Genomic DNA, 15,118 nt, shown 5'->3' on the forward strand with positions numbered 1-15,118 from the left:
ATGGATTCTCCAAGAGGACTATAAATACAGTACATCAGTGGAGGCTCCTCAGAGGAGGAAGGGGAGGACCATCCTCCTCAGTGAACTTCATACAAAATAAAAGTTATCCTTTTTAGATAAACTATACTAAATATATTCACATTTGACCAAATAATTGATTAAAACACACTGTTTTGCAATGAAGGTGTCACAATCGTCGTGGTAATCATACTCGGACCAAGGCGCAGCGTGCGTAGAGTTCCATATGTTTATGAAACTCACCAAAACAATACAGAAACAAACTAAACGTGAAGCTAATGGCGTGCTCACTGGCAACTAACCAGAAAACAAGATCCCACAAAACGCCAGTGGGAAAAGGCTGCCTAAATATGATCCCCAATCAGAGACAACAATAGACAGCTGCCTCTGCTTGGGAACCATACCAGGCCAACATAGAAATACAAAAACTAGAGTACCCACCCTAGTCACACCCCGACCTAACCAAATTAGAGAATAAAAGGCTCTCTAAGATCAAAGCGTGACAGAAGGTCTCCAGTAGCCTCAACAGCACTCTGTAGGGTAGCACCATGGTGTAGCCGGAGGACAGCTAGCTTCCGTCCTCCTCTGGGTACATTGACTTCAATACAAAACCTAGTAGGCTCTTGGTTCTCACCCCCTTCCATAGACTTTCACAGTAATTATGACAACTTCCGGAGGACGTACTCCAACCTATTAGAGCTCTTGCAGCATGAACCCACATGTTGTCCACCCAATCAAAGGATCAGAAAATGAATGTAGTACTGAAAGCATAAGCTACAGCTAGCTAGCACTGCAGTGCATAACATGTGGTGATTAGTTTACTAACATTACTGCATGATTGTAGCAGGTTTACTTACACATTAGTTCTATTAGCTATGTTGACTAGGATGTTACTTTAGCTAATATGGGGACAACGATGTAGGCTGTGTGTAGCGGTTATGACATGGTTTGGCTTGGAAAGTTTTTTTCACCTGCTGTTTTTTTCACCCAGCTGATGTGTTGTGCATTGAAGTCTACAAAGGAAGGGAAAAGGTGAGAGGAGGAGGGTGCATAGAGGCGAGAAGGAATACAACATGGTGTTTACGCGTGATCATGGGTGTATTCATTCCGCCGATTCTGTTGAAAAATGTTTCTTAAACGGAAGCAAACGAAACCGGGATAAACATACCTGAATTTGTCCAATAGAAACGCTCGTCTGCAACTGTTGGACTAATGATTACACCCTAGATAAGCTAGACGCAGGCAAGAGTGTGGAAGGCGGTATTGAATGTGTCACTGTCTGTCACTTCAAATATTTATCTCGACCTGTATGAACCTACGTTGTAAACTTTAATTCATAGGCTAGGTTGTAAGAACATCATGATGGGTACAGGGAAAACTTGAGTATCATGTAGTAGCCTAAACCTATTGCTGTTACATTGAACTGGGTGGATGGAATATGAATGACAGTCATTCAATATGCTGTAACAGAAATAAGGCTATGCTCATGGAAAAATAAATATGTGTCCTCCCTCATCATAAACAGCACTGACTGCCACTGCAGTACAATGACAAGGAGCTGATTGTTTGTCTGTAGCGTTGTCTTGATGGCTTTCAGTTTTCAGACTCCAAGGCCCCAGGGGCATCAGTGCGGCGTGACAGCTCCAGGATACTGTGTACAAACTGTGGTTTTGACCCATCACAAACAGGGGCCCAGATAGATTAATTTTATAGATGGTTGACTGAGCCACAAAATATTAGTCACTGTGTGTATGATGAGGTGTGTGCTACGGGAGAGGAGACTTTGGGATGAAAACATGACACTGACTTTATGTGACCTACAGTATATATTATATTTCACCTATATAACCACCTATGGTTGTACAGTCGTCTCAAATAAAACTGTGAAGGACCTCGGCGTTACTCTGGACCCTGATCTCTCTTTTGAAGAACATATCAAGACCATTTCAAGGACAGCTTTTTTCCATCTACGTAACATTGCAAAAATCAGAAACTTTCTGTCCAAAAATGATGCAGAAAAATTAATCCATGCTTTTGTCACTTCCAGGTTAGACTACTGCAATGCTCTACTTTCCGGCTACCCGGATAAAGCACTAAATAAACTTCAGTTAGTGCTAAATACGGCTGCTAGAATCCTGACTAGAACCAAAAAATTTGATCATATTACTCCAGTGCTAGCCTCTCTACACTGGCTTCCTGTCAAAGCAAGGGCTGATTTCAAGGTTTTACTGCTAACCTACAAAGCATTACATGGGCTTGCTCCTACCTATCTCTCTGATTTGGTCCTGCCGTACATACCTACACGTACGCTACGATCACAAGACGCAGGCCTCCTAATTGTCCCTAGAATTTTTAAGCAAACAGCTGGAGGCAGGGCTTTCTCCTATAGAGCTCCATTTTTATGGAACGGTCTGCCTACCCATGTCAGAGACGCAAACTCGGTCTCAACCTTTAAGTCTCTACTGAAGACTCATCTCTTCAGTGGGTCATATGATTGAGTGTAGTCTGGCCCAGGAGTGGGAGGGTGAACGGAAAGGCTCTGGAGCAACGAACCGCCCTTGCTGTCTCTGCCTGGCCGGTTCCCCTCTTTCCACTGGGATTCTCTGCCTCTAACCCTATTACAGGGGCTGAGTCACTGGCCTTACTGGGGCTCTCTCATGCCGTCCCTGGAGGGGGTGCGTCACCTGAGTGGGTTGAGTCACTGATGTGGTCGTCCTGTCTGGGTTGGCGCCCCCCCCCCCCCTTGGGTTGTGCCGTGGCGGAGGTCTTTGTGGGCTATACTCAGCCTTGTCTCAGGATGGTAAGTTGGTGGTTGAAGATATCCCTCTAGTGTTGTGGGGGCTGTGCTTTGGCAAAGTGGGTGGGGTTATATCCTTCCTGTTTGGCCCTGTCCGGGGGTGTCCTCGGATGGGGCCACAGTGTCTCCTGACCCCTCCTGTCTCAGCCTCCAGTATTTATGCTGCAGTAGTTTATGTGTCGGGGGGCTAGGGTCAGTTTGTTATATCTGGAGTACTTCTCCTGTCCTATTCGGTGTCCTGTGTGAATCTAAGTGTGCGTTCTCTAATTCTCTCCTTCTCTCTTTCTCTCTCTCGGAGGACCTGAGCCCTAGGACCATGCCCCAGGACTACCTGACATGATGACTCCTTGCTGTCCCCAGTCCACCTGGCTGTGCTGCTGCTCCAGTTTCAACTGACCTGAGCCATAGGACCATGCCCCAGGAATACCTGACATGATGACTCCTTGCTGTCCCCAGTCCACCTGACTGTGCTGCTGCTCCAGTTTCAACTATTCTGCCTTATTATAATTCGACCATGCTGGTCATTTATGAACATTTGAACATCTTGACCATGTTTTGTTATAATCTCCACCCGGCACAGCCAGAAGAGGACTGGCCACCCCACATAGCCTGGTTCCTCTCTAGGTTTCTTCCTAGGTTTTGGCCTTTCTAGGGAGTTTTTCCTAGCCACCGTGCTTCTACACCTGCATTGCTTGCTGTTTGGGGTTTTAGGCTGGGTTTCTGTACAGCACTTTGAGATATCAGCTGATGTACGAAGGGCTATATAAATAAATTTGATTTGATTTGATTTAGTTCTACCTTGTATGTTTCCTTTTGAAAAATTACAGGTCTCCAACTTGTTAAAGGGTGTGAGCTAATCAAGCCACTTGAGTGTAACAACATGTTATCCAATGACTGTGCGAATCTTGTCTCTCTCTTTACCTTACCATATTGAAAGAGATCCGTGGTCAGTACAGTGCAAATTGTCACATGAGTTGACGCTGGAGAAACAAAGCAGGTACGGGGAGTAAAATATTTAATAAAGAACGGACAAGGAACGAGACAGGAACAGCGTCGGCATACAAGAAAACAAAGACAAATAACAATCCATGCAGCAGCCGGGAACAGAGCAGGGAACTGACAAATATAGGGGAGGAAATAAACAAGTGATGAGTGAGTCCAGGTGATTCCAATAACACTGATGTGCCTGACGAGGGAAGGCAGGTGTGCGTAATGGATGATAGGAGTGCGTGATGCAGGGCAGCCTGGCACCCTCAAGTGCCAGGGGGGGAAGAGCGGGAGCAGATGTGACACAAATGGATGTCAAAGCACTAATCAGGGTCGAGAAGGGAAACCAGGCTGGATCATTCCTGCAACTTAGCCATGCTCCCACGTCCTGCTCACCAGCCAAATGGCTGAAACCATTCCAACCAGTGATGCTGTTCCAGCCCTGCCAGCATCTCGGACGCACAGGGACAAATCATTACAAACATTTCCCCTACATGCTGTGCTGTGCTGTGCTGTGCTGTGCTGTGCTGTGCTGTGCTGTGCTGTGCGAGTGAGAGAGACCGACAGAGAAAGTAGAGAGAGAGAGAGACAGAGAGAGAGAGAGCTCAAAAATAAGCTACTAGTAAATGTCCTATGGTAAGGCTTTCAAAGGCATTCTCAACCTTCACAAGTCAATTGCTCTTGTGTTTTTAGTCTTGCGGTAACATTTACAGTGCCTTCAGAAATTATTCATACCTCTTGACTTTGACTTATTCCGCATTATGTTGTGTTACAGTCTGAATTTAAAATGAATTAAATAGATGTTCTTTCCTCAAACGTCAGCATCCACAACAGTTAAATGATAAAGTAGTTGGCAGAATAAGTGTGAAACCATCAGCCCTATCCAGCCCTATCCACCTGCCTGCATCCTCCCTCCCCACTCGGAAACCATGCCTCCCATTCTCGCTGACGATAATTATAATGCTATGCAAAGTGTTTAAATCATTTCTAACTTGTTAACAATTTAATTTTAAAACATGTATCTTACAAAAGAGTTGTTTAATCTAACTGCTTAATTATTTATCTGTACATGGAATTGTATTTATTTTTGTACTTTTTTCTTCTCATCTTTACAGGAAAATGCATCGGGCACTATCTGATGTGTGGAGACATTTCACTGCAGCTAATGTAAAAGGAAAAGCTGTGTACATTTGCAAATACTGTGCCAAATCATATGTGAAGAATGCAACAAAGATGCAGAATCATCTGGCCAAGTTTATACAGTTCCCTCAGCGCTCACAACAAGCAACCACTGACAAAAGTCACTCTACTTATACTTCACAATGGGAAGTATAACTTGCGACAGTTTCTTTATTCCTGATCAAATAAAGTGCTATCCAATCTCGTAACTTAATGTGATGTATATGGTAATAGAGTACACTTTTTTAAATACATTTTCTAATTCAAGAATGATTGACAGTAAATAATTCTAATCAAATGAAAATGTTGATGTAAAATAATGAGTTCATTACCTGAATGCATCTCTATAGCCTGTAGGTGTTAACAAAATATTCATACAAATATGATTAGGCCTCTCATAGACTAGGCCTTGTAGAAAGAGGGTCAATCAAGTTAGGTCTGTGTCACGCCCTGACCTTAGGGAGCCGTTTTATTTATCTATTTAGTTAGGTCAGGGTGTAATGTGGGGTGGGCATTCTGTGTTGTGTTTTTCTATGATTTTGTATTTCTATGTTGTGGCCGGGTATGGTTCTCAATCAGGGACAGCTGTCTATCGTTGTCTCTGATTGGGAACCATACTTAGGTAGCCCTTTCCTCCTTTCTTTGTGGGAAGTTGTCTTTGTTTGTGGCACAATAGCCTTAAGCTTCACGTTTTTTTTTGTATTGTTTATTGTTTTTGTCGGCGTCATCCTAAATAAAAAGGAATATGTACGCTCACCACGCTGTGCTTTGGTCCGCTTCTTACGACGGCCGTGACAATCTGCCAAATTAATGTAGCATTGTAAAAAATACATAAATCCAGCCATAGAGTATAGCCTATCTTCACCAAAATAAAAAATCTAATTTATAACATGCACAATTAGAAGCATCAAGCAAGCGTGACTAAATTCGAGCCCAGTAACTTTGCTCACCGCATCCTCCTTCGATTGTCTCCTCTGATTGTCACGAAAAGCCCCCACCTTGGGGACAGTTGATCACATCATTGTGGAGCTGCTGATCTGCACGAAGTGAGTGTGTGCCACTGGCGATGTACATTGCCGGACATGCTAGCTGTTCTCGGCGGCGCATCATCATTTGAAACGCATTCTGTCTTGGTGTTATCGGTTGGCCTACTACTTCTGGTAGTACCAGTAAAATGTAAGTTATGAATCGCAAATCACCATACAGCTGAAACACTTCGATTTCATCAATCATTTTGACTTCAATTTGGTTGTCCAAAATACTATCAGCTTGCAATGCATCTTCGCTGATGAATGCCCTGATCTCTGACCAGTCAATTGGTTCAAGACATTGTTTCGTCTATTAAATCGCTTCTAATAGACCTGAAAATTATGCATTAACCATTAATTTAACTGACTGTTTGTTTATAAGGAGGTACGTCCCACGTTTAACCTGGACACATAAATAGTAGGAATTTGTGCTGGCTTCAGCCATGACGGCATGAGAGAGAAATGAAACATCTGCACGTCACCTGCAGGTGCGAGCGTGTGTGTTTCACTGTCCAATCAGAGGCTCGAACATGATCTGAGCGCCTGATCTGAGGCTGTTTGGTCTCTTGCGCATCAACTTGGGACAGCCTCAAGGGAGAATGGACAGTGCATTATAAACAAAGTGCTGCATATATTGCCCCAAAAAATAACACATCTTCAACAGTGAAGAGGCGACTCCGGGATGCTGGCCATCTAGGCAGAGTTGCAAAGAAAAATATATATCTCAGACTGGCCAATAAAAATAAAAGATTAAGATGGGCAAAAGAAGACACAGACACTGGACAGAGGAACTCTGCCTAGAAGACCAGCATCCCGGAGTCGCTTCTTCACTGTTGATGTTGATGTTGAGACCGGTGTTTTTCACGTACTATTTAATGAAGCTGCCAGTTGAGGACTTGAGAGGTGTCTGTTTCTGGTAATGAGCCTCTGGAAGCCTATGTAGATCATTCTCAAAAAATCTGCCGTTTCCAGCTACAATAGTCATTTACAACATTAACAATGTCTACACTGTATTACTGATCAATTTGATGTTATTTCAATGGACAAAAAAATGTGCATTTCTTAAAAATAAAAATAAAAACATTTCTAAGTGACCTCAAACTTTTGAACATTAGTGTATGTTTTCTCAGGTTATGGTCAATAATATCAAAGGCTGCACTGACATAGCATTGTATTTGGTCAAACACAACAATTTGCGAAGAGCAGTTTGCCAACAACTTGACAGAGGTTAAAGAATTTGAAAAATACTAATATGCAAATATTGTACAATCCAGGTGTGCAAAGTCCTTGGAGACTTACTCAGATCGCTGCCAAAGGTGATTCTAACATGTATTGACTCAGGGGTGTGAATACTTACGTAAATTAGATATTACTGCATTTCATTTTCAATAAATTTCCACGTTCCTCACACACTAAGAACGTTCCAAAAGACAAGTTTTTTTTAGAACGTAGTTTGATGCTTCTACTATGAAGCAGGGCTAAATGAGAAGGTCATGAATGAGTTCAGTCACGCGCATTCACATGAGAGGTAGATCCCGTTCAATTGCTTTTCTACAGACAATGGAATTCTCCGGTTGGAACATTATTGAACATTTATGATAAAAACATCCTAAAGATTGATTCTATACATCATTTGATATGTTTCTACGACCAGTAATATAACTTTTTGGAATTTTCGTCCGACCTTTCCGCTGGAAGTTGCACGCGCGTTTCGATTTGTTTACCAAACTCCCAAACAAAAGGAGGTATATGGACATAAATTATGAACTTTATCGAACAAATCAAAAATGTATTGTGGAACTGAGATTCCTGGGAGTACATTCTGATGAAAATTATCAAAGGTTGGTGAATATTTACAATGCTATTTCTGACTAATATTGACTGCGCAACATGGCGGATATTTATTTTGGCTGGTTTGGGCTCTGAGCTCCGTACTCAGATTATTGCATGGTATGCTTTTTCCGTAAAGTTTTTAAAAAATCTGACACAGCGGTTGCATTAAGGAGAATTTTATCTAAAGTTCCATGCATAACAGTTGTATTTTCATCAACATTTATAATTACTATTTCTGTAAATTGATGTGGCTCTCTTGGAACTACTGAACATAACATGCCAATGTAAAATGAGATTTTTGGATATAAATATGCACTTTATCGAACAAAACATACATGTATTGTGTAACATGAAGTCCTATGAGTGTCATCTGATGAAGATCATCAAAGGTTAGTGATTCATTTTATCTCTATTTGTGCTTTTTGTGACTCCTCTCTTTGGCTGGAAAAATGGCTGGGTTTTTCTGTGACTTGGTGGTGATGTAACATAATCGTTTGTGGAGCTTTCACTGTAAAACATTTTTGAAATCTGACACAGCGGTTGCATTAAGGAGAAGTTTATCGAAAGTTCCATGCATAACAGTTGTATTTTCATTAACATTTATAATGACTATTTCTGTAAATTGATGTGGCTCTCTGCAAAATCACTGCATGTTTTGGAACTACTGAACATAACACATCAATGTAAAATTACATTTTTGGATATAAATATGCACTTTATCGAACAAAACATACATCTATTGTGTAAAATGAAGTCCTATGAGTGTCATCTGTTGAAGATCATCAAAGGTTAGTGATTCATTTGATCTCTATTTGTGCTTTTCGTGACTCCTCTCTTTGGCTGGAAAAATGGCTGGGTTTTTCTGTGACTTGGTGGTGACCTAACATAATCGTGTGTGGAGCTTTCGCTGTAAAGCATTTTTGAAATCAGACACTGTGGCTAGATTAACGAGAATTTTATCTTTACAATGGTACCTAATACTTTCTGTTGATTTGTATTTGGCTCCCTGCAATTTCATTGGCTGTTGGCAAGGGGTTCTGCTAGCGGAACCCTGTTCCCAGACAGATTAATGTCTGGTATGCTGTCTGCGGGCTTGGTGTTGCATTTCCTTTGGCATTTGTGTGTGTGTGTTAGGCTTGGGCATTATACCGTATATACAGTGGCGACCCGTCATTCAGGGCAGGGGGGCCTTGCCTGTTTTGTATGTTATTTTGGCATTCATATGTGTCACATATCAGGTTGCAAACAATATAAAAAATATATATATATATTATTGAATTAATAAAGCCACATACAAACATGGTCTCTTTTTTGAATTCTTGAGTAAGGCAGCTCCAAAATGCAGCGGTTTCAGCCTAGCTCAGTGCTTTCTGTGGTGGGGCGAGCCAGCAAAAAATAGGAGCGCTGTGCCGTGACTGGCTGCTGACATTAGAAGTGCCCGTCCAAAAAGGCTCAAGGTCATTGGCCACAGATAAAATGACATCAAATCACGTTATATAGTAGCCTTGATTTGACTGATCATGTCATATATAGTAGCTTTGATTTGACTGATCATGTCAACATCATACTTTCAAAATCTTAGCTAGCAGTCATCATCATGAATAAAGTCGACAATCTACTGGCAAATCCTTTTCAATCCTTGTCATATGAAGATAAATAATGAAGATAAATTATATATAAAACGTATCTCATCGGCCATTGGACATAAATATTACACAACAAGTTGGAAATCGCAAATTCAACAATGAGTGAGTGCAAAAATGTATTGTATGCTGCTGCATAAATTATGTAATATGCCAGGGAGATATGTATACTGTAGCTAAGAAAGTAATAACGTTACTAAGTGTGTTGTGTAGTAAGCTGTTAGTAGCCCATGTGCCTCATGCTAATAATTTGGTCCTTTTTCCCCTCTTAATTTTAGAGAAATGTAATCATCGAATATTGTAAGAGCTTTCATTGTCAGCTTATATGCATCCTACGGTTCTGACTTGGTGTACAGGGAGAATACTCTAAGAACGGCCCATGTTCTAAATTCTGTCGCTGCACATTTGAAAAGTGCTGAACAAATAGTTATATTGACAACATAAGTCCCATTTTGCTCATCAATGCTAAAACCGCCACTGCGTATATACAGCATACTGGGGTATTTGGAAATAGCCGAGGGGTGGTTTTTCAATACCGTCAATACTTTTGAAATTATTTATTTGAAGTTTTTCAATAGATTTTAATATTTGAACTTATTTTGTAAGTACATACCTTCAGTCAATGCAATGCGTTAGGAGAGAAAGCAGATCACTTTCTTATTTCACCGGTCACATTGTTTTACATTATAAAGCTTACTTAGTTCTTCAGCACAGTTCAGCCAGTCATGTGTTTGTTTGTAAATAGCACAACAGAAGAAAGCGGGAGCAAGTGAGTGGAGCTGTGCATTGACAGGGGTCACATTTTATTTTGAAAGTCAACAGTGTAGTTTTGCTTCAATAGAGTGATCAGGGACATGCAAATATAGTTTTCCTTCACAGAAAATACATAAGTGCAACACATTCGTCATAAAATAGCTACATTTTCATCAGATGACAACAGAAGTGCAACGCTATTTGGCTGGCAGCCACGCAAGTAAATGAGCTTACAATGAAAAAGCAATTTTCCAAATGTCGACAAAATAAAATAATCTAGAATAATCTTGGGAAAGATTATTAGGTAAACCACCCCGTTGACAAAGATGTTTTGCTTCTACAGACAGTGAGTCACATGGCCATGACTTGCTATATAAAGCAGGCAGACAGGCATTGAGGCATTCAGTTACTGTTGGATTGAACATTCGAATGGGCAAAACGAGTGACCTAAGCAACTTCGAGCGTGGTATGAACATCGGTGCCAGGTGCGCCAATTCCAGTATCTCAGAAACGTCTGGCCTCCTGGGCTTTTGACGCATGACAGTGTCTAGCGTTTACTGAGAATGGAGCGACGAACAAAAAACCATCCAGTCAGCAACAGCAGTCTTGTGGGCAAAAACAGCTCGTTGATGAGAGGTCGAAGGAGAATGGCAAGAATCGTGCAAGCCTACAGGCGGACCACAAACAGGCAAATAACGGCACAGTACAACAGTGATGTGCAGAACTGTCACGCCCTGACCATAGTTTACTTTGTATTTTCTATGTTTTGATTGGTCAGGGTGTGATCTGAGTGGGTATTCTATGTTTCATGTCTTGTTTGTCTATTTCTATGTTCAGCCTGATATGGTTCTCAGTCAGAGGCAGGTGTTCGTCATTGTCTCTGATTGGGAACCATATTTAGGTAGCCTGGGTTTCACTGTGTTTTTGTTGGGTGATTGTTCCTGTCTATGTGTTTTTCACCAGATAGGCTGTTTTAGGTTTTCGTTACGTTCATCACGTTCTTTATTTTGTAGTGTTTGCATTGATTCGTGTTTTACGTTTGTTCATTAAAACATGGATCGCAATCTACACGCTGCATTTTGGTCCGACTCTCCTTCTCATAAAGAAAACCGTTACAGAATCACCCACCACAAAAGGACCAAGCAGCGTGTCAACAGGCAGGAGCAGCGCGAGGAGACGCGCAATAAGGATTTCTGGACATGGGAGGAAATCCTCGACGGGAGAGGACCCTGGGCTAAACCAGGGGAGTGTAGCCGCCCAAAGGTGCAGCAGGAGAAGAGGCAACAGGAGCAGCCCAAAGAGGAGGTATGGACATGGGAGGACGAATTAGAAGGAAGAGGACCCTGGGCTCAGCCAGGAGAATATCGCCGCCCCAAAGAAGAACTGGAGGCGGCGAAAGCTGAGAGGCGCAGATATGAGGAGGCAGCACGACGTAGCGGATGGAAGCCTGAGAGGCAGCCCCAAAAATTTCTTGGGGGGGGGCTAACAGGGAGTATGGCTACGCCAGGTAGGAGACCTGGGCAGACTCCCTGTGCTTACCGGGGGGCTAGAGAGACCGGACAGGCACCGTGTTATGCAGTGGTGCGCACGGTGTCTCCAGTGCGGGTGCATAGCCCGGTGCGGTATATTCCAGCTCCGCGTGTCTGCCGGGCTAGATTGAGCGTCGAGCCTAATGCCATGAAGCCGGCTCTACGCAGCTGGTCCCCAGTGCGTCTCCTTGGGCCGGCTTACATGGCACCAGCCTTGCGCTCGGTGTCTCCGGTTCGCCTGCATAGTCCAGTGCGGGCTATTCCACCTCGCCGCACTGGCAGGGCGACCGTGAGCATTCAACCAGGTAAGGTTGGGCAGGCTCGGTGCTCAAGAGCTCCAGTGCGCCTGCACGGTCCGGTTTTTCCAGTACCACCTCCACACCCCAGCCCTCCGGTAGCAGCTCCCCGCACCAGGCTTCCTGTGCGTGTCCTCGGCCCAGTACCACCAGTGCCAGCACCACGCATCAGGCCTACAGTGCGCCTCGCCTGTCCAGCGCTGTCGGAGCCCTCCTCCTCTCCAGCGCTGTCGGAGTCTCCCGCCTGTTTAGCGCTGTTAGAGCCTTCCTTCTCTACAGCGCTGCCGGAGTCTCCCGCCTGTTCAGAACTGCCAGTTAGCATAGAGCTGCCAGTTAGCATAGAGCTGCCAGTTAGCATAGAGCTGCCAGTTAGCATAGAGCTGCCAGTTAGCATAGAGCTGCCAGTTAGCTTAGAGCTGCCAGTTAGCAAGGAGCTGCCAGTCTGCAAGGAGCTGCCAGTCTGCAAGGAGCTGCCAGTCTGCATGGAGCTGCCAGTCTGCATAGAGCTGCCAGTCTGCATGGAGCTGCCAGTCTGCAAGGAGCCGCCAGAGCTGCCTGTCTGCAGGATGCCGCCAAAGCTGCCAGTCTGCAAGGAGCCGCCAGAGCTGCCAGTCTGCAAGGAGCCGCCAGAGCTGCCAGTTAGCATGGAGCAGCCAGGGCCGCCAGTCAGCATGGAGCAGCCAGGGCCGCCAGTCAGCATGGAGCAGCCAGGGCCGCCAGTCAGCATGGAGCAGCCAGGGCCGCCAGTCAGCATGGAGCAGCCAGTCAGCATGGAGCAGTCAGTCAGCATGGAGCAGCCAGAGCAGCCAGTCAGCATGGAGCAGCCAGAGCTGCCAGTCAGCATGGAGCAGCCAGTCAGCATGGAGCAGCCAGAGCTGCCAGTCAGCATGGAGCAGCCAGTCAGCATGGAGCAGCCAGAGCTACCAGTCATCATGGAGCAGCCAGTCAGCATGGAGCAGCCAGAGCTGCCAGTCGACCAGACTCTTCCAGAGCTGCCAGTCGACCAGACTCTTCCAGATCTGCCAGTCGACCAGACTCTTCCAGATCTGCCAGTCGACCAGACTCTTCCAGATCTGCCAGTCGTCCAGACTCTTCCAGATCTGCCAGTCGTCCAGACTCTTCCAGATCTGCCAGTCGTCCAGACTCTTCCAGATCTGCCAGTCGTCCAGACTCTTCCAGATCTGCCAGTCGTCCAGACTCTCTCAGATCTGCCAGTCGTCCAGATTCTCCCAGATCTGCCAGTCGACCAGATTCTCCTAGATCCGCCAGTCGACCAGATTCTCCCAGATCCGCCAGTCGACCAGATTCTCCCAGATCCGCCAGTCGACCAGATTCTCCCAGATCCGCCAGTCGACCAGATTCTCCCAGATCCGCCAGTCGACCAGATTCTCCCAGATTCGCCAGTCGACCAGATTCTTCCAGATCTGCTAGTCGACCAGGATCTGCTGAAACCGCCAGCCAGCCAGGTTCTGGTAGTTTCTACGACCTGCCTGGGCTTCCTCTCAGTGCTGAGCTTCTTCTCAGTGCTGAGCTTCCTCTCAGTGCTGAGCTACCCATCTGTCCCGAGTTACCTCTGTCCCGAGCTGTCCCTCTGTCCCATGTTATCATTGTGGTGGGTAACCTATTTAGGGACGTTTAGGAGGGGGATTAAAACTGTCATGGAGTGGGGTCCACGTCCAGCGCCAGAGCCGCCACCGCGGACAGATGCCCACCCAGACCCTCCCCTATAGGTTCAGGTTTTGCGGCCGGAGTCCGCACCTTGGGGGGGGGGTACTGTCACGCCCTGACCATAGTTTACTTTGTATTTTCTATGTTTTGATTGGTCAGGGTGTGATCTGAGTGGGTATTCTATGTTTCATGTCTTGTTTGTCTATTTCTATGTTCAGCCTGATATGGTTCTCAGTCAGAGGCAGGTGTTCGTCATTGTCTCTGATTGGGAACCATATTTAGGTAGCCTGGGTTTCACTGTGTTTTTGTTGGGTGATTGTTCCTGTCTATGTGTTTTTCACCAGATAGGCTGTTTTAGGTTTTCGTTACGTTCATCACGTTCTTTATTTTGTAGTGTTTGCATTGATTCGTGTTTTACGTTTGTTCATTAAAACATGGATCGCAATCTACACGCTGCATTTTGGTCCGACTCTCCTTCTCATAAAGAAAACCGTTACAAGAACGGCATCTCGGAACATACAACTCGTCTGTTCTTGTCACGGATGGGCTATTGCAGCAGACGACCATACTCGGTTCCACTCCTATCAGCTAAAAGGGCAGCAGGTAGCCGAGTGGTTAGAGTGTTGGGCCAGTAACCGAAAGCTCGCTGGTTTGAATACCAGAGCCTACAAGGTGAAACATTTGTCGATGTGCCCTTGTGCCAGTAAATCAAATGGCCACTCATTTGTTTTTACATTGCTGCTACGCTGTTGATTATAGTCACTTCATGCACATTGACTCGGTACCGGTACCCCTTGTATTTAGCCTCATTATTGTTATTTTATTGTGTTACTTTTTATTATTTTTACTTTAGTTTATTTGGTAAATATTATCTTAACTCTTTCTTGAACAGCACTGTTGGTTAAGGGCTTGTAAGTAAGCATTTCAGCATTACGTGTTGTATTCGGCGCATGTGACAAATAAAGTTTGATTTGATTCAAGGCACTTTACCCTAATTTGCTCTAGGGGCACTGTACTTCTATGTCTGACCCTGTTAAACAACACATTTCACTGCACCTAAACTCAGCAAAAAAAGAAACGACCTCTCACTGTCAGCTGCATTTATTTTCAGCAAACTTAACATGAAGATTTTATCTTCAACAAGAAAGACGCACAGGACATTCTCCAAACAGCCGACAGGGCCAACATCCCCGTTATTTGCAAGAGGAAGAAACGCAGGTACAGGGGACACAGAGCGGGATGCCTCGCGAGGACCCGCAGAAGGCGAATGGGAAAGCTGCCGTTACTGTCAATATTACTTGCCAACGTGCAATCATTGGACAATAAATTAGACGAGGTACGATCACGAATATCCTACCAACGGGACATCAAAAACTGTGATATCCTA

General features: G+C 44.5%; 1 protein-coding gene across 2 annotated transcripts in view; it reads right to left on the reverse strand.

Moving 5' to 3' along the window:
- Positions 1-15,118, reverse strand: part of LOC139418177 (uncharacterized) — an 85,362-nt gene that overhangs the window by 33,186 nt on the left and 37,058 nt on the right. The window lies entirely within an intron of this gene.

This window comes from Oncorhynchus clarkii, chromosome 10 (genome assembly GCF_045791955.1).
Source record: "Oncorhynchus clarkii lewisi isolate Uvic-CL-2024 chromosome 10, UVic_Ocla_1.0, whole genome shotgun sequence".
NCBI lineage: Eukaryota > Metazoa > Chordata > Actinopteri > Salmoniformes > Salmonidae > Oncorhynchus > Oncorhynchus clarkii.